This window comes from Chiroxiphia lanceolata, chromosome 1 (assembly GCF_009829145.1).
Source record: "Chiroxiphia lanceolata isolate bChiLan1 chromosome 1, bChiLan1.pri, whole genome shotgun sequence".
Classification (NCBI taxonomy): Eukaryota; Metazoa; Chordata; class Aves; order Passeriformes; family Pipridae; genus Chiroxiphia; species Chiroxiphia lanceolata.
This window is the reverse complement of record NC_045637.1, coordinates 106,412,011-106,438,489: the sequence shown is the minus strand read 5'-3', so window position 1 is coordinate 106,438,489 and position 26,479 is coordinate 106,412,011. Positions and strand designations below refer to the sequence as shown.

At 40.5% G+C, this 26,479-nt stretch overlaps 1 protein-coding gene across 6 annotated transcripts in view; it reads right to left on the bottom strand.

The window, feature by feature from the left end:
* The window catches only part of ARPP21 (cAMP regulated phosphoprotein 21), a 196,569-nt gene extending 170,433 nt beyond the window's left edge, over positions 1–26,136 (bottom strand). For all 6 annotated transcript variants that reach the window (XM_032703240.1, XM_032703338.1, XM_032703346.1 and 3 more), the window contains exon 1: positions 26,005–26,136. The gene's annotated coding sequence lies outside the window, so the exon portion shown is untranslated. The remainder of the gene's footprint in view (positions 1–26,004) is intronic.
* Between the last annotated feature and the right edge of the window lie 343 nt (positions 26,137–26,479).

The window sequence follows — 26,479 nt, the reverse complement described above, 5'->3', positions numbered from 1 at the left end:
TCTTAATAAAGGATAATGATTGCATGTTAGCTAAGGACAATCTGATTTAAAACAATGGCAGAAATGTGCCATTATGAAAACAGGAGCTTCTCTCATGCTTCCAGAGGGGAAAAATCCCCAAACAAATAACAAAACATCAGCCTCTGCAGAAAGATATTTAGCTACATGAGACAAAGATTTTTCTATATTTTATTGTTAATTCTTAATCTTTGTTATAAAAATAAAACTGGTGATGACAAGACTTAGTGAAAAAACTATGTACAAAGACACCATTGCACTGTACTGCAGTCTAGTGCCCGTGAATATAGGAGTCTTTAATTTCTTCATCTCTCTCCCTTTCAGCATATCCTTAAATGAACAAATCTTTTATCTAGTGCACAGATGGTGCAATGAATCTGTAACTAGAGTTCTGCTTTGATACAATTGCTGACAGTCACAATTTAAAAACTTACCAGTGCATCAAATGATCCTAAAATCTATAAAAGCTTTTTCTCTGTAGAACAGCAGCCTTTGCTACCTCCACAAAGAAAAGATCTCAGTAGGAAGAGCTGTAGGCTTTCACTTTTGAAAAAATACACTGAAGACCAAATTAAATGATCCCTCTGTCAGTTGTCTCTGTAAACAAATGCACATTAAGAAGTTCATTATACCTTAATGGCTGAACACTGAAGAGATGAGAAAGTCAAATGCAATAAAAGGAAACAGGTGCCTTCCCAACAGTAGGTAGCTTTTATTTCTGTCACCAGTACAGGTATTTCAGCCATCATAGTTCTTACTGGAAATATTTCTTCACTTTAATCTCCATCATGCTGGGGCATTGGGATTTAGCAAAAGCAGGAACTCTTGTTATTATTTTAGTAATGTATGGTGGAAGATGCCTTTGAATTTACACAGAGAACGCTGGAGATGCTAGCAAGGTGAAACATGAAGAATTTTCCAGATATTTAACTATTAGCTCTGTCTCTTTTAAAAAAGTTAGGAGAAATTAAATTTTAAATTACTTCTTTTCTCCCTCCACTGAAAGCAAAATTATTGAATTAAATACTAATTCCCATCATTCATAATTTGGAAAAAAAAAAAAAAGAAGGTTAAGAGGAACAGAAGAAGAGTTACAAGCTTACATGAGCAGTTAGGACTCATGGGCTTTCCAGCTGACATATAATCCACCTAAATACCCTCAAATACTAAATAGCTTCAGAGAAGTCAGGCTTGAGCGGAGAGCTGACAACCTTTAAGCCACAAAGCCATCTCTGGGACCACAGGTCCACTTGACTCTCTTCAGCACTCTGCAAATTCTATCAAATGAAGTTTCCAACTAGAGTTTCTGAGGTTGGATTCAGATAATTCAGAGAGGCCAAGTTCACCATTCTGTGAATGCTCTTTGTAACTCTAATCCCTCCAAACCAACCTGAGCTCATTTTCAATTTCATGGGTCCAACTGGCTCATGCAGCTGAGCTTTAGAAAAGTCTGTGAAGTTGAAAATTGCCATTCTGCTGAACGCCTGCAAGTATAATGATATATATTTCTACCTTTCTGCAGAGAGATGTTACACATATTCTTTGCATATCAGCCAACCTGTAAACCATAAACAATGAATTTTTTGTTCCAAGGAATTCATGCTTCTGTTTTTTAATATATATTTTATATTTAGATACAACTTCAACACTTAAGCTCCCCAATAAATAGAAGCCAACATTCAGTAAGCATAAAATCAAATATGAGGCTGAAAGGAAAACAATATAATTAATTTTTTTATTGCCTATTCATATCTCTCTATCCCTCCATTATTCCATCAGTAACTTTTTATTAACAAATGATGTCTCCAAATAAATGTTCAACTTTTTTTATTCATATAAATCCCCACTGACTAGCAATGATATTTCCTTCTGTTTTGCATTTAGATAGTGCTATAAATATTCTGTTATATATGACATTAACAAATTTAAAATATTTTCTTTTAAAACTGAAGGCCAAACTTCTCTTTCAGTATGCTTGTGAGACCAGTCTGATAATATGATTGCATTGCCTTCATGCTGTCTAATGACATTCCCTTTCTTCTCTTTACTCTCCACAAAACTGATAAATTCCTCCTGGTTACTGGGACAGAGCTCTCAGGCTTTTAGGGTCCTACAAGTTTCATAGATAAGGGCAGGTAGGCAGAGCCCAAGCCACTGCTCTTATTGAGGAAAACACAGGTAAAAGTTGTCTGTTGTTCAGTGGCCAAGCAGCCATGCATGACATACTCTCAGCTAGCCCCAAACACATCTCTTTTTTCCCTGCTGGGAGCACCGGAGAGGACAGAGTGGGCACTTTGGGGATGAGGCAAGCAAACAGAGAATAAAGTACAAAATTCGGAGCAAAGCCATTCTGCTCTTCAGGGTCTAAGGAATTTGCTGTAATAATGAACACTTCAGGCTCAATCTTTCTATTTTTGAGTTAGTACGGGTGCTGTTAGAAAGCATAGAATACTTTTAAATAAATTTAAAAGAAATAGAAATTAATCCATATTTTGCAAGTGCTATAGTCTAACCCCGATCTCTTCTCAGGAAGGAGATCAGAGTACTGGCCCCATGTACTTCTGCCTTTCCCCTGTACTGTCCCACCATGTCTGCAGTCAACAGTCATGGGGCTCAGCCCTGGGACTTGACCCCTTGGACATCTGTCATGTATAGCCCACACCCTTCATGGGCTTTCTCTGTGTGGATCCTTTAGGCTGCAGCAGGCATGTCCTAAGCATTTTCCACACCTCATCTTGCTCACATCCAGCCTCCAGAAACCACCAAGGTGCAGAACTCTGGATTTCTCGAGCTGATCTTCTTGTGATGACGAGAAAAAGTGTCGATCATGGGCTTAATAAAGAGTCCCTCAGTCACATCATAGTCTTGAAGCCACTGGTTAGAGATATCTGGAAAATATACAGTCTGTCTGAAAGTACTCCTCAGCCTTACTTCTGTGCTGCCTTCTACCCTGTGATAGCCAGGCAAGCCTGCACTAGTTGGATCCAATGACCACAGTCTCAGCCTGGTCTTCAAACTACCAGTTTTTGACACAGTTCCTTCCACAAGCCTGCTAGGATTTCTTTATTATTTATGATGTGATATTCTTATTTTAATTTAAAAAAAAATTTGCCTGTAGACAGGCAATACACACTTCAGTGCTAACAATTTGGATGTCTTTACCAAAAAGCAACTTATTCTGAGACATAAACTTCCTTACTTTTTGTTTTGCTTGACAGCTCCCTGATTAAACTAAGTATTCTGGGAACCAGGTCGGTATACAAGTCATGAGCAAGTCCAATTTGAGCTTAAATTTAGTTGCCAGTAAATATCTTTAAAAACCAGTCTTACTACAAGCAAAGTGAAAAAAGCACAATATTTTTTCAAAAAAGGAAATAAAAGCCCAACTAACAAAGTCACATAGAAGTAAATTAATTGTAATACCCTTCTTGAACTTCAAAGGGAATCTTTTCCAAATTAGGTCAGACCAGGAGAGAAGGCCTGGTCTGACCTATATGATATTTCTAATATTTTTTGTGGGTCTTTATGACTTAGGCTATTATAATTGCTTTTGAAAAGTGTCTTTTTATCCTGACAGTCAAGTTGTCAAAACTTGAAGAGAAGCCAATAACTTTGACACTAGCTTATCATAGGGATATCTCTCATACCACACTGTCAATATTATTATTCTATACAAACTATTACAGAAGTGAGAGAAGAAGGTGACACAAGAGAAGAATCTGTGTAGAAATATTAAATAATAAACCAGTATTTGTAAAAGCTTTGAATAAGAAATGCTGAGGGGAATCTTTCATGTGCTGATGGGACAATCAAACTTCCTAAGAGACAAATTCAGCTTCTTTACAGTTATAATCTGTAAAGGCCTTACTCCCACTCCCAGTGGATCATTGTGCATTTTCAAACTTAAACACAGTTTTCAGACATCTGAGCAGACCAGGTCAACATTAAGACTCTTCTGTTGTTAAGAAATTCTCAATGTCTTAATTTCAGCTTTCTTAAGAGAAAGATTTTCTGTGTTAAAAGAAAATTCTAGAGAATAGAAGCTGGAAGCTTGTAATTTCCTTTTTGAAATTCTGAATTCGTGACAAGTTCCCATGGGTTTATTCAGAAATGGATTCTAATTATTGGCGTGTTGTAGTATTACACTCTGAGATGACAACAGAATTTTTTCTATTTTTATATCTTCAAAGCCAGTCACTACTTAGTGCTAATCATAATACTTAAAATCCTTTTTTGTCTCAAAGCTTTTTCTGTTTTAAAATGTTTTCTGTCTGTATAGTAATGAAACATTTTAATCTAAGACAAGGCAACCAACATGGACGTGCAAAGTTAATGCCTGAGATTCTTAAAGAGGACGTAACCTGCATGTATCATTAATAAAAACATTATCACAATATAATGAAAAACAAAAACATTACAAAATTTTGTTTTAAATAACAGTATTAGGATGGATAGAGTTCACAAAGAAAAAAAAATCAGAGACTGTGATATTAATCTACAAATTGCCATAGAAGCTGTTGTCTCTGCTTTCTCAAGAGGTGTTAGACAGTGATTCATTAATCTTGGATTTACTGTCCACACCTCAGTCATTTTCCTGTGAGAGCTCCAAGTTTGCTCCTTGTAAGAAGAGATGTTAAGGACAATACATTTCAGTCGGAATGGGCAAACCTGCCTGTGTAAGGCAGCTGATAGGAGCAGAGTGGGCACCCTGCTCTGTGCCAGTGACTGCCAGGGACTTGGTTGTGCAGCCAGGAAAGACCCAAACATATCAAACAGTGACAGTGCCACTGGAGCTTCCTGCATTTCACTGGACTACTGCTTTGTGCCTGTTTCAGTGTGGTTTGACAAATGCTTTTCCTCTGTGAGAATTCTCTCCTTGCAAGTTAGAGGCAAGCTGCTCTCTCCTAATTCACTGCTGATGGTGGGAACTTGAGGCGCTACCCTCGTAAACCACCTAGTCACAACAATTCATTAAAAGCTGACCAGATCACCTCTTCCTGTGCTCCACCTCTAAAACATAAACTCTCTTGATGGATTTTATTACATGCTGTAAACTTGACCAATCCTCACTTCCCCCCTGTGCTCAGTGTTCTGCAGCATTTCACCTCTCCGGGGGAGGGGAGAACGGGGAGCACACTCTAATGTGGTTTGATTTAAATTATTACCCTGGTGCACACTTTCTTTGAGAAGCTATTTTCCCTGCCTGTTCTAACTGCTGAGCACAATCACTACAGCTCAATTATTAAAGAGATTCTAAAAATAGTGCCATGCAAAGCTGTCTACATAGAAAAATCATTCAAACGCAGAAAGAGACAGATCCTGGGCAGTGATCTTTAGCTTCAGTTATTAGCTTCTTAATTCTGTCTTTTGCTCTCTTCCCTCTACCTTTCAGTTCTTTCTTTCAGCAACAATAAGTAAGAGGGACCTTCAGGACGTTCTCTCCAATACCCTAGAAAACTGCATTATCTCATGCACACATTGACAGAAGAAAACATTTCCTTTTTAGTAAATGCCAACATTCACTAACTTTTCTTTCAAGAGGATCATGAATCTGTGTGCATGGGAATGCAACCAAAATAAAAATAAAAAAATAAATATAAGCCCTAGTATTTCTAGCTTGTGAGTCTTTTCATGCACTATTCAGCAGAGTTGAAAACAAGGGCATGGTTAACCATCTGGAAGCCTCAGAACTAACGTTTCCCTGCCAGGGATTTTCACAAGGCTGTGATTCACTTGATGACTCCTGTTTGGGAAAGAGTTTAAGGTTATAGTTAAATCTCTAACTAAGCACAGGTAAGCACCCCCCTCAGGGAAAGTCTCTCTTATTTTGAATCACTAGGTAGGAGGGCAGGTAGGAGGGCAGGTGTCTAGGACATCTAAGAAGGTTTAACTTATAGTCGGTTTGGACATCCTAAATCCTGGCTACTCTTTGAAAATATATCTTTACATAGAAATAAGGAAATAAAGGCTGATACAAAATAGCAATATGCTAACCTTTCTTTTTTTTTTTAAGTTTCCCAAATGATTTCAAAACAAACAATAGCAATTACAACTAGATGTAGAGTTGTGGGAGGGAGGAAAGGCAGAAGAGGGCGGAGAGACAGGAGGAAAAAAGCTAAAGGCTTTTTGCCCCCACTGCAAAGCTTGGATAAATACACAGTGCATGTACGTGTGCCTCTCTCTCCAAGGCAGAAGTCGGGTCACTGTTTCTGCCAGGCCCAGCAGGAGCCTTTTAAGCAGGAGCCTGGTGGGATCACACCAATTTCACCTGGCTAGAGGCATCTCTGTTTGGAAAGAAAATATCTTCCTCCCCCTCCCCTCCTACCTCAATTCCAAATGCATTAACATTCAGACTAAATCTGCAGTTACAATCTCTCGATCAGGCTACACTTTGGAAAATGGCTCTGGCACCAAAGCTGTGAGGACTGCAAAAGTCTCAAGGGACTTAGCCTGGAAATTAAGATCTGGGGGCTATCAGCTTAGAGGTTGCATGGTGTGTGCAGGACTTAAGAGCAAGGAACGAATATATATCTTGTAGTACTGACAGCTCTGAACCATTTTACTCTGCTTTTCACAGAGAGCTTAGGTGGCTGTACACTTCTTTCACATGGCCTGTCATATACAGGAAAGGTGTTAACTGCTAATGCCAGTAGTGAGAAGCTGTTCGGGAATTTTTCTGCCGGCTTGTGTGGCAAAGCAACCTATGCAAGGAGCAGATGATCCTCAAGCCTGTGCTTCTTGGTGTCTCTAAAGAACGCACAATCAGATGAATTTGTACACATTTTGTAGGAAATGGTCATTCTGACCTAGACACACCTGAATGCATACATCTCCAAAGCAATATATAGGAAAATACAAATTATTTGAGGTTGCTCAGATATCATCCCTGGGTCTTTACTAGGTTTTAATACCAATTTCAGCTATCCAGACTAAGATAAAACCGCAGGAAGAACAACCATTTGCTAGAACAAAATATATTTCACATTCAAACTGGCCACTTGGGATATACAGTTGGCTGAATATCTGAGTTCACCACAAAACTAAATTTTAGAAATAAAAGGAACAACTAAAAATATTTTTTTCTACAGGCAATTACACAAATTATTTTTATCTAAATATAGCACGATGATGCCTAAACACTCAGTTAATAGAAATGACCACTAATGTGAGGAGAAGAAATTGGATAGTAAACTAATTTTCTATATAACCTATATGCTTTAAGTTCAGCAGGTGACTTACACCATAGAGGAAGCAAAACATTGAACCTCAAAGCACGAAAACTTAAATTTACATTCTCTGAAGAGCATCTGAAGTAACTTGCATAACACCGATACAAGTTCCAATATGACATAAACAGAGTCTCCCTGTCAGGCTGATTGTGTCCTAAAACATGATAAAAATATTTCACTCAATTTTTCCATCTTGAAGGGGGAAAAATATGCAAAAGAGTATTACAAGAAACTGAAGATATAACATTTGTTAAATACTGATGATTAATAAAAATAATAAAAGTCAGATATAAAATACAGCATCCCTTTGTTAATTATAGATTGCTCTCTTTAATTAAAACACCATAACTAATTATTGGCACTTCCTTTAAAAAGGCAGAGTTTGCCAGAGGCACTATAAATACTAATAATTCACTCTACAAATACTAGTAATTCCTTCCTATTGAGCTTTTCATCCATCTGATCCAGATAAAAAATGGAAACAAGCGTTGGGAGCAGCCATGCTGCAGACAGAGGGAGCTGATTTGACCAAGGCTGCGAGGAGAGATGGTGGCGGAGTGGGGAGGGGGTAAAGGCAGGCGGGGCAGGCAAGGATGGATTACTGGTAGTCACCAAAAGTGAAGAGACGTTGATGCTGCTTGTAGCGCTGATACACAAAGAACGATATACATTTTCGTATGTATTCTGAATGGTTTCAATGAGACCAGAGAAAAGGAAAACGCTCAACATGCCTCCACAGAGAGGGAGTGCAGTGAGTACCACAAAGTGCCACAGCCACCAGGAGTCTGCTCCAGTACTTGCTGCCAACCTCTTCGGAGACGCGCTGAAGCTCCCTTGCATTTGAAAGGTTCGGGTCAGACAGCAGCAGAATTGGGTTCAAGACATCGCCCCTGTATTTACATAGCTAATACATCGCTGAATACCACCAGCTTTCCTCCTCTTGTCTGCCATTCAAGACCGGCCATTAAGCGCTGAATGAACTAAGAGCCGCTAATCTGCAGTACTTTTCACATGCCATAATTTAGTATGATCTGTTGAAAGTGGCCTTCTTTGACAGCCTCATTTACTGTAGAGCCGTACTGCCTTTCAAATGTTTATTGTGAGAGATGTAGCAGAGCAGGAGCATCAGCCTTCACTGATTTTATTATTGCACTGCCGGAGGAACACAGATGCATCCTCCAGGTTTTATGAAACTCACAACGTTCTTCACAATTTAAGGATGAAAGACCTAAACCAGTGACACTCCGCCTCGGTATTTTATACGTGATCTACCGTATTTCTCATACTTCCTTTGAAGTCTAAGTTTGAAAATAAAAAAACAAACCCGGGAATCCTTCTCACAGGGGAAAGCTGTCCTGGTAAACACATGCACACAACATGGAGTTTGATGTTCTGCCCCCCCTTCCTCTCCACAACCGTGCCAAACTCCGTGCCATGTTCTGAGTGGTTATCAGAGTTGGTTTGGGGGCTGTGGTGTGGTGTGAGAATTTTCTACATTTTTTTCACAAAAATCATTAATTCTAAAAGAAAATGAGCTATAAAAAGGGAGAGCTGTTTTATTTTTTTTTTCCCTTAACTGATATTATTTTTTGACAGTGTTGCCACAGCTTCTGTAGGCTGCTCTGGGAAAGGTGGAGCATGAGGAGCCAAACCTGAAGTTTGTTGCCTGCACCTGGAAACCGCAGGTTTAGCCGCAGAGAGCTGGATCAAGTGTGATACACCTGCATGGGACCCCCGACGGAGGACGGGACGAACCATTCCAGTAAGAAACTTCAGGCTGCTGGGAGCTGCACTTCGCCTGCCAAACTTTTGAGAGAGTTATGCCTGCTCTCCAGGCAGCGCGGAGGTGGGAACATCAGCCTCCACACCTGCCTCTTCTGCACTCCACTGAGGTTCGCAGGTAGCTTTCCATCCAGGTTAAGTAACGCTGCATTACTCCTTAAATAAACTATATAGAGAAAGACATCGCAGAAGTATTTTTTCTCAATAGCTTACTTTCCAGTCTACAGACATATACCCCATTCTCACAAGATGGTGAGTAGGGGAAATTCACATTGCAAGATAACAGGATAAGGGAGTACAAATAAAACCGGAAACAAATAGAAACAATTCCGCCCCCTCCCAACTTGTCACCCTTAGCTAATGGCTATGGGATTTTAGGCTGAATGTTGGGTGCTCATGCGTGCAATACCATAGAAAGCACTTGACAATAATGAGGTCACTGAGGGAACTTTAGGCAAAAAGTAACCACAGCCTTAATGCTTGGCACATCTAATATAACCTGGCTGATCGCTGGTCTTTGTCAAACCAGGGAATTAAGAGTTTCTGTATAGATCTTGGAATAAATTCATCCTGGCTGCAACATCAGGGATGAATTACATCTGGATTTTACATATATTTGGTAAACTGGCACTCCAAAGTCTCCATTTGCATTTAACTTAATGAATTTCCCTCTATTTAATCCTGTTTGGTTTTTTTTAATAGATAATACCTAGTTTAAAATAGCATGTCCAGAACTATGATCAGCAAATACAATTAAACACTGATTCAGACTGAGGCTCGTGCCAAATAGCAAACTGCCCCATAAAAAGGTACTTTTGGTCTCTTTCTATTTATCTCCCTCTGCCTTGAAGTCTTCAGTATTAAAGAGCAACGAGATTTTGGGACAGCTGGGTAGCATGCTGGGAAAAAGCAGCAAAAGGACCATTTTATTTTCTTGGCATATCCTAGCTACAAACAGGTTTCCTACAATAGAAGAAGAACAAATGTGCAACTTTAGAAGAATAGGGACAGTTAAAGTCTTATATAAGGGACTATTTATGTCTGAAAAAAAAATCAAACTGATGTAAAAGCATCATCTGAAATAAAATATGTGAGGGAAATTTTAGACAGAAAATGATTTCCCAGTGTTAATACTTATCATGTCAGTCAGAGCAACTTGCTTTTTGGTGGTATTTTACTGCAATATTTCAAGCTATGGAAAAACTGAAGTTTCATTATAATGATTATTGCTGATTCTTTTCTTTATAGCACTACACCTGCCAGCTGAGTGCTGGCTAAGCTCACGTTAGGGCTCTAAACTCATAAAACAAAATGAGCTTTTTACCAGGATAACTTTTTCCATCAGGTAGAGACTGCTTTACTCCTGCTGACCATGGGCATGTGGGCAGTCTTCTCACCACTGATGTCCTTTCCTCCAGATACCACTTCTGACTTCAGTGGCTGTTGCTTGGTCTCACATGCAGGCATGGACTGACTTGCAGGGTTAGGGGTTACTAGAGCATTACTTGCCTTTGGGAAATGTGTTTTATCACCATTGGGTCACCTGATACTCCTTTTTTACTGTAGCCAGCATTCCTTCAGCTGGGACTCTCACCATGCATGTTCTCACTCATGCCCTCTCGAGTCAGGTCAAATGATGGAGATTGCTATAAATCTTCAGTAGCTTTTGTTACTATATTCTTTGCTGTTCTGAACTCTTGCCTTCACGCGATGAAATCCTGAGCTTGGGTGGGCGGGGGGGGGGGTGGGGGGGGGGGGAAGGGAGCGGGAGGAACCGCAATGCCTTGGAGTGCTGCTAAAGACATTAAAGGGCCATCAGCAGCTCACCAGCAGAACCCTGCATTTATTACAGCATAGCAAATTTTCAGAGATGAGCTCCTTTCATTTAGGTCTGCAGCTGCCTCTGACATCTCCCAGCTGAAAAGGGCTGAGCATTCTCACAATATTAAAAAACTCAGCTTCTTTTCCTCTTGAAACTATAGAGAGGAAGAGCAATAAAAAAACGAAATAAAATAAATAGTCTGCTGTATCCTGCCTGTTTACTCTCAGGCATAGGAGGACTGTATCAAATTTAACACGACTGAAACACTGGAGCCAAAAGATTTGGTTTTTAGAATCTGTGCTCTATCCGAGTGTATGTAAGCCTTATAAAATTGAATGTGTGACTCTGATCTTTATGGTAATGTGGTGAGTCATCTGCTAATGGTCAGTCTCCCCCGGCTGGAACTCATTATGGGGTGAGACTCATTATAAATAAATCCTTTTATCAGAAGAATTTAAATTCCCACTGCTTGTTCCAGGTGCCTAAACAGCCAGGACCTAATTAACTAATGATGCTGACCAAACTGCAAATACAATTTGTTTACCAGATGATGATACCATACATATATGCAATATTCTCTGGAAGTAAACTGGGCAGTATATAACAAGATCATGGCTTTAAAAGCTCATTTTCCATAAGCACAGGTCAGAGATGACAAGGGCACCACATCTGTCATATAGCCAGCAAGTAAATGAGACTGCACTGTACAGCAACCTATATGTGCACACAAAGTATATATTAATGGATCAAAAGATGACTTTTGCCTCTAATTCATGTCACTCTGCTTTCAGTGGTGTGGATTGGCTGTTTGGCTCTCCAAATGCCTTGTTTATCAACATTTGTTGCCTTTACGGTCTCAATGCCACAGATGAAACTGAAGAAAACAACACTTTATCACACAGAAACATTAATATCTCTCCACTGGAAACAAATTGCCAAGGGTTCTGCCTGATGCCTCCAAGTTGAATGAAACTAGGCAAGGCATGTGTCTAAATAAATGTTTGATGCTGGATTATATGGTCTAACAGAACAATGTCATGCAAATTAAAATAGAGAGTTTGCTTCATTTTTTGTAAAATTCACTCACATGTGTGGTATCTAAATAGATATCTATAAAAAAGATCGAGCAAAAAGTGAAAAACACTTTCAGCTAGAGTTTGACAAAGAAATCTACAAGCAATGTTAAGATGTGTTAGTCAACACTGAGTAGCAGCTGCTCTTAAGCTTTAAAAAAAGAATCAATTAAAATAAGTATTTCAGCTATTGCAAAAAAGACCAAATGAAAGATGAACACGGGCACTGTGTGCTATTGACACACCAGAGGAAAATACAGAAAATAAATTCAGATCTGAAAAGCCAGTAAAATAGGACGTTAAGTGAATTTTTAGAATTCTGTGCCTTGAGAAAGTCAAGTGTTTTAGCTCCCAGTTCAGAATCAAAACAACACTTCAGCTTTTTTCTCTGAAATAAATGTGAAACTTCTCCTCACCCCCCCCTTCCCGCCCAATCTGGTATCTGTGTTAACAAAGGTGAAACTACTGGAATGAATCTAAAGAAACAAATCACTCTCAGCCTTCTCTTCTAGACCTAGGGGGGGCAGAGTGGGAAAACCCTAAAGGTCATGGTACCTGCTTCACCTGATCCGTGCTTGGGTGACTCCAGACAGGCACTGTGTCCCCATTCCTGCAGCAGATAGTGGGGGGACAGGAATAAGGCTGAGACAAAGCAATGAGGATAAATAACAGGTTACAGAGATCACTGCAGTTGCACTCCCTCTCACAAACCAGGTGTCCTCTGCTCTGGCAATGCACTCATTGCAAGGAGGTTTGGGGATGAAGAGAAAGAGCATCTTAGTCTTTGACATTATCCTCTCCTTCAGTGCAAGAACTACATGGTGTGGGTGCCAGGCAGGGCAGATCCTGACATTGGTGTCTTAAAAGCCACCCTGCTTCTGGAGGCTGAATCAAAATGCAATTAGTATATATATAATCATGCAAGGGTTAGCAAAGAGGTGTGACAAAAAGCAAAATGTACCATAATCTTTCTGGCTCAGCACTCAGCAAAAGAAACAGAGGCAGATGGACAGACACATCTCGCTAAAGCTACATGGCAGATACAAGTGGTTTTGCAAAGAAGCAAGAGAAGGCTTGATTATTGTGGGTCTGCTTCATATACTGCTCTTTAGGAGTACATTTTTTGAAGAAAGGAAAAATTTTTAATTTTATTTTTTAATGAAACTGTGGAACTTTCCAACTGCAGCTTGTCTTTCCCTCACCTCCATAACAGATTAAAAAAGAAAAAGCAGGAAAAAAATTATTTTGGCTTTCTTTTTTGTTTAAAACTCTTCCTTACTGGCACACTATTCAACGTCTGAAATGTTAGAACCAGAATGAAACATAGTTTTTAATCACTAAAACAAGAAATACATGACTTTTTTATCATCAAACTCTTTGGCCACTTAACTATAGCACATTCACAGCTGACATTTTTTTCTCCTACTACATAGTGATTTTCAATATCATTTATCATGTCAAACAATTTTCCTTAATATTTACGAATTATCTGGCTGAAATGGCAGTTTTTCGTGATATGCCCTTTCTGTTTTAACACCAGAACTCCTACTGCTATAGATAATGTCTCTGCTGAGAAGAGCTGGCACACACTGGATCAAGGCACTCGATGAAGCATTTTTTGAGAGGTTTTGGCATTGGTTTAGGTAATTTTCAGTGAACATTCAGCACACTTTAAAATGCCTGAATGAAATTCACTTTTAATTGCAAAGGTTCACTTTTCAAATCAAAATGACTTTTCATTTCAAAATAGATGCTAGTGGGGAGCGGAAAAAAAAGTTTCCTGGAGTAAAATGAAAACAAGAATCCCTGTCTTGACCTCACGCAGGTTTCCCCATTCCCCACCCCCCTAGCTTTTGTAGATTTTTGTTCCACAAAATTATTCAAGTGATGCAATATTTGTAAAAAATTTTAGTGGAAAAAAATTGAGTTATAAACATCAACATTACCTTAATTAACTCTAAACTTTTGTAATCTGAGAGTCTGTAATTCTTGTAAATGTGACCTCAGTTCCCCTGCCCGCTTCATGAACCAGCACAGCCACCCCTCTTCCAAGCAGAAGAGGATCTGCTCGAACACTTCAAAACAGCTTGCTTCTTTGCACCGCCAAAGAGAATCAAAACCCCACTACTCCTACTTCTTTTTCTTTGTTTTGTGCAGATCAAAACCATTCAGATTTTCTAAACAGATGGCTTCATCCTAAATTGTAACCACATGGTCTGCGTGTGTCCAGTATACTGTACAGATTATTCCACACAAGCGCTTGTTGGTGATGGATCCAGTGGCACCAAGTGCCTTTGTTGTCTGCTCCTTGGCACTTCCATAAATGTCTTCTCTTTGGAGTAGTAAGGGCTTTCTGTTGCATCTATGTCAGTAGCATGTGTGAAGTGCTGCCACGTTAAATATGAAGGAAAAGCAAAGCAAAGAGAATAATAAATAAGAACATGCTCTCTTCCTGTTGTTATTGTTAAGGCATTATTTATTTTAAGCTAGGAGCACCTGCTAGAAAGGTGATCTGAGGGGTGGAGATTTGAAATTATGATTTTTATTATTATTTTAGAGCATCACGTACACCCAGCATCTGTTATGCCAGGTATGCCAAGCAGATATGTTCACACTGTGGGATCCCTGCCCGCACACTGGACTATATGACTGGAGTTCACATCAAGACACCACTGCAAACCAGGTCCTCCACAGTGACTGAGTGAGCACAGCCTCCCATAGCTAAACTAAAGGGATGCAGTCTGTCCAAAATAATGCTCTTGGTGTGTATTTTTTGAGCTAATTTCAAATAGCAGCTTTGATTCAACCACAATCTGTTTTTTGTTTTTCTTTTCCTGAATGCTTATGGAAGTTAAATAAATTCGGGGGAACTCTGCCCACTTAGCACGTCTCTGAATAAGCAAAGGTACTCTCACCTGCAGGTGGGAGGTTATCCTCCTTCCTTGGAAGTGGTTTCCCTCTCCTTGTAGGGTGACAGTCATCAAGCAACAAGTACAGCATTGCAACTTGAGGAACCAAATTTACCTCCCTATTTTGTAACTCACTGACAAAAAATGAAGAATAAACACCTTATGAACCAAAAACTTTCTGGAAGAGTATTTTGCAAGCAGAAAACACAAGGCGGACATTGTCAGATAAATTGTTTGAGTGGTTCAGCTAGCCCCTTTCCCTGGCTACATAGCTCTCTTTAGAGAAAAATGTTAAGATTAAGTTATTAAGGGTAGATTACCATAACTTTATCAACCATGTCTGAATCATACTATTACCCCCTCGGTGCTAAAGTAACTCAGAGAACTGCAATCAGTGGAGGTTGGCTGCTTTACACCAGCAGAGAAGTCCTCCTATGTCTGCATCAATAACAGCTATGCAAAAAGCCTTATGTGGATTTACTCATGGGTGAGGGAATGGGGATGGAAACAGTTTCACAGAAAATCCAAAATCCTCACCAAGGATCCAGAAGATAATTATTATTACAGTATCCCTCTTATGAGCTATGCTGAGCTGAGCTGAGCTTGGTACAAAGGTGTTAACTTTCCTTTGCCAAGAGCACTTTGCAGTAATCAGTTTATGAAAAATTCAATTTGGCAGCAAACTCTTGGCAGTCTCAAATCAACTGTACCTATTATATCCCAGTCACAAGTGGATGGGCAAAGGTGGCTCAGTGCATCAGGCTCTCCTCTCTCTCCTCCACAGCCTTGAAATTTGCTCAGTGATGCTGGAAGAGGGAAAAAATGGTGTTGTGTAACTAGTCTACAAAAGCCAGACAGCCATTAAGGACAAGAAGGAGGGAGGAAAAGAAAGATATCAGAAACAAGAGACAGCCAGCTGCAGAGCTTCTGGCACTAGCTTCCAGGTAGGAAGTCTGTTTGTATGGTCTTCCCAAGGCAAAGGAAACAGTCTGTGCCCTGTCACGACAAAATACTCACCCTGACAGGAAAAAATGTAAATGATGCTGAAGTGATAACAAGCACTCAAGTGGATTTCTTCCTGAAATGAGTCACAGCTGCTGTCAAAGCTCCATCAATTTGATTGCTGTAGCAGGTTGAGGAGAAAACTCTCAGGAATACCACCTGAAAGCCTTTGCGGTGGAAGAGGAGTCCCACCAAGCCCAGGCAGGGGCCCAGCAGCACAAGGCAGTGTGAACATCCTCCCCATCCAGCTGGGAACAGGGCTTTCACCTACCTCTTCTGGGGAGAAGCAGCAGTCCCCGCACAAAGACAAACTATTGCATTATGGTGCATTGCTGTACACTGTGTTGGTAGCTTCGTGACTGTTTCTCCACTAGGAGGTATTATTGGAACCAGGAAGAGTAGGCTGGAGAGGAGACAGATGGTATTTTCTCTCTAATTTTGGTGTTTGAGAACAGAATTTGCACAGTTTGTTCCTCGGTCAACCCTTACTTTCAGGATAAAAAACTGTTACCTGCCAGAACATGAATGGTTTTGAAATGTGCAATGAAAAAAAATTTTTTAAAAAAAAAAAGCATGTGGAGGGGGGGCTTTCATCTTAAAGAGCTACCAAATTTGCATTCCTGAGGTCTGATGCCATGGTTATTAATCAGATGCTTTGGGGATATTAAAGACTCTCTCTCGCTAATATCAAATGCAAATGTCCTTTCTTCCTCAAGATTTCCCAACAGATCTTTAAAGTCTTGAAGTTCCTTTCATTCTTAATGCGCACTGTGATTATGTTGTATCTGCAAAAGTCTTCTTTACACCTAGAGTTTAATATTTTCCCCTCTCCAGCAGATCTCCTTTTAGGGTCAATTTCAGGTAACTGCTATCTAGAATCTAATGTGCCCATTTATATTAATACGTGCCCTCAGAAGAGCACAATCTGGAAGCTCAGCTTGATATGTTCTGTGCCCCTGGTCTGATAACTTACATGGCATTATCCCGTCACGGAAATCTGCAGCCTAAGTAAATGCCCCAGCTGCAATTAAGTGAAATCTCCTGCTCCATTTGATGCCTCCAAATGACTTTATGTTGCTCTTTCCCACCTTTCCAGCTGTACTGAGAAATAGGCAAGGAGCAGATGAGTGTTGTAAGGTGCACAGGCAAGCCTTGTGCAGAACGAGTCTCCTCTCTGTTCCTTCCTGGGTAGAACAAGCTGATTCCCAACTACAGGGAACTTTTCAGGGATGAATGCTGCAGGGAGACTGTGAAGTAGTTTGCTGTCACAGTGACAGGAGAATGAATTCCCACAAGACCTTTGGAAATGGTGGGTAAGAAAGTGTTATTTTATGTATGCAAAGCAGAGGCTCTGGGCAAATCATATTTGTTCAAGGAGCACCCGATGGCGCAGCTGCACTAGTGCAGGAACCCCTGGCCTGCTGGAGCCATGTTCCTCCAACTCTCCCTTGAGAGCACACAGGCAGTCATTCACACACACCATCTTAATTAAAAGTCTCCAGTGTCCAAATTCAAAGCATTCCGCTTTTCCCACCTCGCTTCCACCAACCACCAGTCACTCTGCTGAAGGTGTAAATAGGTCAGGTGTTTCCATGGCCACAGTGAACCAAATAAGCAGTTGGAGTTCAGCGAGCAATGTGGGTTTTTTAATTGTTCCGATGGCTGGTAGCAAGAGGTGTGCGACACCACGCTGACAGTACCTAACTATCTCCTCTGGCTCACCATCAACACGATGGCTGGCAGTGGCCCCTTCTCCCCCTGAAACTGTTATTTCCTGCGAGCTTCAACAGGCAGCTCCTCTCATGGGGTAGCTCTGATGAAAAGTACATTTCACACAGAAAATGTCTCGTTGCATCACCACTGCAAGTACTAATTGCTGGTTCCAGTGCAGCATTGAACCTATTCACACAAGGTGTAATTAAGTTGTGACTCACTGCCACAGGATGCTGCAGAGGCCATAAAGTATAAAATAAGCCTACATGGGGACTAGACAAATTCATGAGGGTCATGGCTAACAAACAGGATTGTTGGGATGCCACACTGTTCAGGAAGTCCCTCCTAAACTTCTCAGTGCCTGAAGGCAAGGCGCTGTAGAAGGGAGAGGAGGATTTGGTCCCTGCTGTTCCCCAGGGTCCCAAGCTAGATGAATAGGTAGTCTCCCATCTCCTCACTCTGAATAACAGACTGAAAAATTGGGATGAGCTGTGGAGCTGGTGGCTCTGAGTCTGAGCAGTGCAGAGACACCTCTGACCATAGTTAATGATCTGGAGACGAATACTCGGGATATCAATAGAATCAGCCCTGAGCTGCATTTGACCATTTGTCATGAGGCATTTTCAGTTTTCTGATATTTCCTGTGGTGAATCATCTAGCTACTATGGCACAGATCAGTTTACACTCATTGAAAAGCACCAGATCCTTTCGCACATCACAGACTGAGGTATTTATCAATAAAATTGCTCATTTAAGACTGATTTATCCCCCTTTCCAAGGCCCAAACATGAAGATGTCTACTCTGACTAATGCTGTTCATGAAAGCTCTGGCTGGAAGATTTTGTCCCATAATCTGCTACCCAAAACCATCCTCATCTCAGCTGTGATGTTCGCTGAAGCCTCCTTGCAATGCAGAAAAAGGTTTTATGAGGAGAAGTCAGACCAAAACTGCCTTGGTGATCAGCCTGCCTAAGGAAGCTGTTTCCCCATTCTGTAAAACAGGTATACCAATCTCTTCTGCAGTTTGTCAGGCATATGGACTCCCAATATAAATACTGCTACAAAAGTAAAAATAGTAATAGAAGTATTGATAATCCAAATATGCTATATGATCCTGTGATTTCACTTCAGGCTCTAACAGCACATGGTTGAAATACTGCAATTTCTCAGGGCCCTTCTTTATATCCCAGGCTAGCAAAGGAGAAGGAGAGTCCACACCAAGACCTACCCTCTCCTGTAACCAAACACAGCTCAAACCTCCACAGAGGACTCCTGAGCTTTCCTGACAAACTTCTAGTATAAGCTTATTCAGATAAGGCCTTCTCTAAAAAGTCATTTCAGCTATGCTTCCCATCCTTTGACGGTCTGGTTTACCAAAGGACATTGGGACTCTGATTGTATTTGCCTGGGTCACGTTGAAGCCAGAGATGGTGTTCATGTCTGTTGACTCATCTCGGCAAGAGGAGGGCCTTAAACTCTTGACATTGTCTCCTGCCAACACTACCAATCACAAACAACCAATGCCAATCAAAGCGACAGCTCTTGCCCCTCCACATGTTGTCTTCTCTCACAACCAATGGGGCTTTGAATTCAGGGTGTTGTTGAGGGCTTGACAAACATTTGCAACAGTAATAACCAGTTCAGCTCCCTGCCCTTCTGCACCTTACTGGCTTGACACTGCTTTTATATTCCCAATATCTGCAAGTGTGAAAAGGCAAAAGGATTCTAATATCAAGGCAAAATTCCTCAAACTTAATTGCTATGTGAGGCTTTGTATTTTGCCTTCAGTCTCTCTCGGAAAGCTGATAAACATACATTCCCAGTTTGAAAATATTGATTTTTTTTTTCCTTTCTTGGTAATTTTGCTTCCTATGTGAAATGAGAATTAGGAAAGATTTTCTTGTTTAACAGCCTAAGATCTGGCTTAATATACAAGTATCACCTTGTCATGACAAATAAGCTTTACTTATTCATTGGCATTAGCAAAGTCCACACAGCCCTCGGAATAATGTTTTGTTTCAGTTCATTACTGCACTGTGAGCAAAAGGAGAGCAATGGGGCTGAAATCCAACCCCCAAATATGTGTGTGCTGTTTGGAGCCTGCAATGGGGAGCAGTGTTATGGATGGCAGTAAAATGTTCTTTGGAAAGTCCAAGAGGACATAGTATGGATGGCAGCAGACCTGGTGCTGCCCTCCAACTTTTTTTCTAGTCTTCAAGAAATTGGATCCCTCATCTGTAAAGTGGGGATAACCATATTGACAATCACTCTGTAAAGCATATAAAATCTACAAATAAAACTAGCAGTAGCAAACCAGATAAAACCACTGCTATTAGTTAGCTATCTTCTAGGGAAACTTTATCTCTCGAACATATTCTTATAATTAAGATAAATATGATGTTGGAACCAACCTGTGGTGTAGATAATTATCAACTCCCCACACACATATTTCCTCCACCCCTATTTTTCTCCTATGTAAAACTATGCAGTCTTTCTTACCAAATAGGTTTAACTCTATTAGAGTTATCTGTAGTAGAACAATTATTTGTTCATTGAAAACACAGGGTTTAGGGAACATTGGGTTGATGAGGAAAGAATGTAATGCAATACTATGGAAACTATATTTCAGGATTTAATATTGTATACTCCAGTGGCTGGTAAGTCCTGTGCTATAATCCTGTAGTGCCAATGCTGTACTGAACAGCAAGTAATCCTAAAATCCAGTTAGTTTGGCTTAGTGTACTGCCAAGCACAGGAAAGAGCAAGAATCTATCCAGTCACATTGAGTTACCATAGTTAAGGGGTATGTTCAGGAAAAAAAGCTTTGTTTTGTTTTGCAGACTTCACTTTCTAAACACTAGTACTCGGTAGGTCTATATAGCAACTGCTGGGCCATTGCCTAATATTGTAAGTCAAATCATAGGTCACTATTTGTCTATTCCAAAATAGTCCTCCCTCCCTTCCAAGTTATAAGTCCCAGAAACCCTTAAGATGGATGAAAAAAAATGGGAGATATGCAATTAGGTGCACAAGAGGACATTGAAATGACAAAGGTTCTAAAGTTACAAATGTGTGAAAAAGCACACATACTATGTCATTTACTTACGTGCTGATTTTATAACTACTCACTCACTTGAACAGTCCTAGCAGTCCCACTGTAGACACCAGCACCCCATCTGGAAGGGGTGCTCTTCTGATCTTTCTTTATTCACTAATATCCCCCATCCTAATTACCAGTGGCCCTCAAAAACTCACAGTTTCATCAGGGTAATCTTTGGAAACTAGAGCTCAATTGTGTAAATGGGAAATTTTGGGAGGGGTTATTTTTCCTTCAAGATAGTTGCCCTTTAAATATGGACAGCAGGATACCTGGTATTTACATGAAGGAGGATTCTCAAGGGGGAGAAAGCCACCAAAAATTGCCCACAGAAAATATTCTGAAATGCATTGTACAGGACCTTAAACATTGCAGCTAGGAAGAGATCATTTCAGTACTCTCATTCCCTTGTTGCTCACTAACCCTCAGATACATATTGAAAAAAAAATTCAGTATGAAATTTCTTATACATTCCTTAGGTGTTTATAAGAAAAATAAAAAGGAGGGGACTTTGTTTCACTGGTTGGAGGGGCAAGACTGGTTACAGGTAAGACTTACAAAACTAGCTCAAAATGTTAAAAATATAGCCAGCATAGTCCCCCTTTTTTTTTTTTAACAAGAGATGCTAACCTGCTTCTTGAGTAATCCCTTCTAGACTTCTAAAGCAATTAATAGGTTTCTTAATCAAAGGAGTTATTAATTTTTAATGCTATATCCAGGCATTTATCTACCTATCAAAAACTAGCATGGTGAGCTTACCTAGTTAATGATTGCAGCAGCAGCAACAGAGGTCTGTTTCTGGTATTCAATTAAAATAAAAATAAGCAAGAGAGGAAAATTCATGTAAAACAAACAAACAAACAATAAAAAAACCTCAAACATCATCAACAACAAAACAAACAAACAAACAAAAAAAGACACACAAAACAACAAAAAAACATAAACCCAAATGAACAAACCACCGAAAAACCCCCAACAACCCTCCCCTCCTGAAAAATACCTATAGTAAATGATAAACATGAACACTTGGAAATTTCAGGGGAGAAGCCGAGTCTGTATCCCTCTGTATATTACCATGTATCACATATAATTAGTCAATCCTGGGGCAAACTGATTGTTCCAATCATCATGGCAGCCCTGATAACAAGTGCAAGAAAAGACAACGTTTTAACCAATTGATTTAGCAGTGGGACCTCTGCTCCAGACAGTGACGTTAGACAAACTGCAAGAGAAGTTGTTTTGTAACCTTAGCTATGACAACTGAGAACCTACAGCTGCAGCAGTACTTGACTTGGATCTGTATCAAGCCTTAGATTACACTGACTGTATGCAGCAAACATAGTTTTCATGCCTGGCTATTACCAAAGAGAGTCCTTGTCTCTCCACCTTTCTTCCTTAGAGAAAGAAAATCAGAAAGTATTTTTGCTCCAGCACTGCCTGGAGGATCTATAGCAACACAATCTTATTTATTACCCGTCACTTCACTACGCAAACATTTCCTACTGTGTCAGACCAACCATTTATTATATCATTTCTCTCTGAGGTCTCAACATCATCCATCATTAGTAGTCACCTACCCTGCTCCTGCTCTGGGCCTTTGCACTGCGCAGGGATTCACCATTGTGAGTTCCAGGAGCCTGGGTTGCTGCTGTTTTCCATTTCGTCATTCTTCCATTACAACTTGACCTGCCTGGAGCAGTCAATGTGTTGCTGAGAGTTCAGTGAGGCACTGTCTTTATGAGCCTTTCCTAGTATATTGTCCTAATACAGGAGAATCCAACCCACCTGCTTTATCAACACCTCACCCCCTTCTTCCTCGAAGGAGAAATGGATGAAGATTTCCTTCTTCCTTTTGAATAATTATCCTGCCTCCCAGCCTTCGCGCATATGAATGTTTTTAGCCTGAAGACTGGGATACACTGATTTTTACCTAGACTTTCTTAATTGCTGAAGGCAAGAGGTAAGAGTGCAAGCAAAGGTGAAGTTGCCATCACAGCAGAGGAGAAGCGTCTGAACTTGACAGAAAAGCTACAAGGGAAAACTGTAATTAGATAGATCTGAAACAGATCTAGATTCAAGACAAAGACGTCTAAATGTAATCATGTATAGTGAGAACATGTTAACATTACCCTAGTTTGCCAGTGAAGTTTGTCAATAACAAGCGAGGCAAGAACAGGAGGCACCTCAACAGCAACAGACTCAGCTCCACGTGGGTGTGTCCTCCTCAGAGCTGCCTGAAGGGTGGGTCATGTAGTTCCACTGATGTACCTCTTCAGCACCCAGTAAGATTGTTCATGCATTCTTTTTCTATGTTTTCAGTAACTTCGATTCCCTCTTTTGATTTTTAGGAGGTGAGAATTTCTAAAAAATACACAACTATAGCTGTAGACAAATCTGTCTAGATATTGCCTTTGCTCTGGAGAGCATCTGGTGGAAAATCTGTCCTGGTCTTCTCTTCCTGGTCTCTCTGCCAAACAGCCTTTCTCCCTTGCTCTTTGTCCCTAGACCTTGGTGAGGAGCGAACAGGCCATCATCACATTTTCTGTGCCAGAAGAAGAAAGAACTGTTCCTTTACAAATTCACGGAAGTGCAAGATTGTTAATTTATGACCAAGAGATACCTTGACTGAATGCTTGGCCATCATCAACTTCACCAGCAGTGCTGTCAGGATCATAAAAGGGTCAATTTTATGAGTAGTTAGCCAAGGTTTATGTATGTTACAGAAATAATAGTCTTAATGGCATACAAGTGTATATACTCCTAGGGCATAGGAAAAGGCAGATGTTTGTTATTTTTTAAAAAATAAAAGGGATTGTATTCCTTGCTATGTAGATGTATACATCATTAGAGTATATTCTTCTATTTCTTTAACAGCAAATTAAAATAATTCTGACCAGGTAATGTGTTTACAGTAACAGAAGTTCCATATTACTTAGAAATGTAACTGGATTTTCTTGTTATATGTTGTAGTAAAATTACAAACTAAATGTCCAAGAAATTATTAGAATGATGGGAGGGTAACTTAGGAGTATTATGTACTACCTAATGTAATACAGGAGCCCATAAACCCATAATGTCATTTTCCTATGAAAATTATACATAATTTTAATTTAAAAAATAAATTAAAAAATGTGTGGATTGAGTGATGATTGCATGACCTGCTTGGTTATGAAAGGTTAATTTTAAAACTTATTTGGATATGCCCTCTAACTTCTATTCAAGATCACCGATTTGTGTACAAGTGGGATAAACATTTTATTCTTCTCAAACTTTTGTAACTCTGAGCATTTTAACATAACAGTTTAATAAATAAATAAATTTTCAATAATGTGCTCTCCTGTCCCCAGCACTGCTGGAGATCCACATGTTCATTTGTGCTTTCCTACCTGGATACAAGATCTTTTGCAAGGTGACACATCTGACTCTCCAGGGACACAGACTGCTGCACCTCTCCTGAGGGACTTGGAGCTACCAATTCTAGTGGCAGTGAAATCCACTTTCATTTTGCATTTAAAAACTGGCATCAAATTTACAAATGGATTCTCTGTGAGCTCCTTAGAGAGACCCTTTCAAAGTCAGAAATAAATGATTTTCAAGGGAATATAGCCATGTATCTTCCCTCTGCCTTGGCACATCTCCCTCCAGCAAAACACCAGCTGGCCCATCCCTGTGCAGGAGCTCTTGCTCAGGCATGGCTGAAGCACTAGTTTGAGGTACAGCAAATTCTGCTTCATGTATCAAAATAAGAGGAATAGAAGGCAGTGTGGGTGGATGGTGGAAAACAGAGAGGGAGCTGGAGAAAAGTTTGGCTGAAAGCATGAGTCAAGGCACTGTGAGATGTAAGGGATTATCATAGTTTACATAGTGTCCTCATTGCCAAACAACTACGTCAAGCCCCCAGCACAGTGCTGGCTGTGGAGAGGTCAGGAGCAGCGGGACAGTAATAGTGTTACAGTATCACCATGTCCTCAGGCAGAGGCACTAGCCCAGGAAGGATCTCACAATCCCCCAAGACATAAAGGTTCCTGCAGCAAAGAGCCATGCTTTGAGGCACAATCCCACATGCAATAGCCACAAGTAGCACTGAGAAAAGGCATTTTCTTTCTTTCATGTCGAGACTATGTCCAAATTTTAATGGCCTCAATCAAAAAAGTCTCTTGGAAGGAACTTAAACCTAGACTACGCTTAGAAACACCTGGCACTTATGTAGTTGGATCTTTCTTGTCAGTCCCCTGTTATATTTATTTGGCCCAGATAGAGCTTATTTATTCCACAACTCCCCAAAAAATTGTTTCACACCTATACGTAGATAGAAATAGAAATAGTAAGGATTGTGCTCATCCAAAGCCTAACATAATCAAGGGAGAGATTGCACTGATTTCAGTCTCTTGCATCAATCTTTAACTCTCCAGGAGCACTAGTTCAGGCTGACCCACTGCCCTTGGTTGTGGACCAATTCAGAGCAGAAATTGCTGAATTTAGAGATGAACCTCTTTTTTATTTTTGCTTTTTTCCTTAATTTAGAAGCAGCAGCGGTATCTGTTTTCCAGCACACAGAGGGTGCCACATTGCAGACAGAGCCTGCTCAACTCCCTAAGCAAACCTGCCTCTCTCCATCCGTGAGCATGCAAACAGTCATGGCACTGTAGACATACACACTGTTCAGCAGAGTTCACACTGCAGCACACAGATCTCCTTCTGATCTGCCTGACAGCCCTGCCTTTCTTCACACAGTCAGTGGAGAGGGGTCACATAAAGACAACAGGACACTAGAAGTGATCCTGTGAAACATTACAGGTCTTTCGATTCCCTCTTCCCCTCTCCAACATTTATACTATGCAAATCCCACCTAGACATTTTGTTGTTCTTACCAAAAAATGCTAGTATGGTTTAAGAAAATAAAAGAAAAAAAGGGGAGAAAGAAAAAAAAAAGAAAAATAGAAAACGAAATGGGAGACCTTAGATATCACCCCAGAGCAGCCAGATCAGATAATTTTAGAGCAGAACAACAGCACTTCTTCCCCTCCCCACAAGTGCAGCCAGCATATTTGATTTCTGTTTCTATATCTCTCACATGTTTATTATTAAAATATATCATCACCATCTAATCACCACTGGAATTGAAAGTAACTTTTCACAGGAGCATTCTAAAATTAAAATGCCTATTGAAACTAGTGCAACCCCCAAATACTGTACTGTAAAGAAACTACAGCCAACATGATGAGCAAATGCAGCCTGTGTCTGCTCATTTCACAGTGCCGATACTTGATTTTCAGTATTTGTTTATGTGTGTTTCCCTCCTCTAAGAACAATGACAAAAAAACACGAGCCTGGGGCTCTGCCGAGAACTCCTCCTTACCGCATCCACACAGCAGTAGTCCCATCCAGGAGCCTCCCGCCTTCCCACTCCAGAGGAGTCACGGTTTGCTTCTCTCCACAGCAGCCTCCCTGGGCACTTATCACCCTGCTCCACGTCCCACAGACAGCTGGGACCAGCCCAGGGTGTCGGGGCATCGTGGCGACGGGACGTGGCCCTTCCTGATATAATGGGTAGGCTGGTGCCAGCGCCGGCATCGGTCCGGGCGGGATTCCAGTGCGGCTGCCGTCCTGCACCTGTTGCAGGGCACCAACCAGGACAATCAGCTGTGCAGCTAATATTAACCACCCATGCTGCCAGCACCAAGGGAGAGCAGCGGGGACAGGAGCACGATCCAGGAGCAGAGCAGCTTGTAGGGAAATAATTGTTCAGCTTGGCCTTTAGTTAATAGGAAAACAAAAAAAAAGAGTGAATATCCCACCAGACGGATAACCTATACAGAACTCCCAGAGCCCTG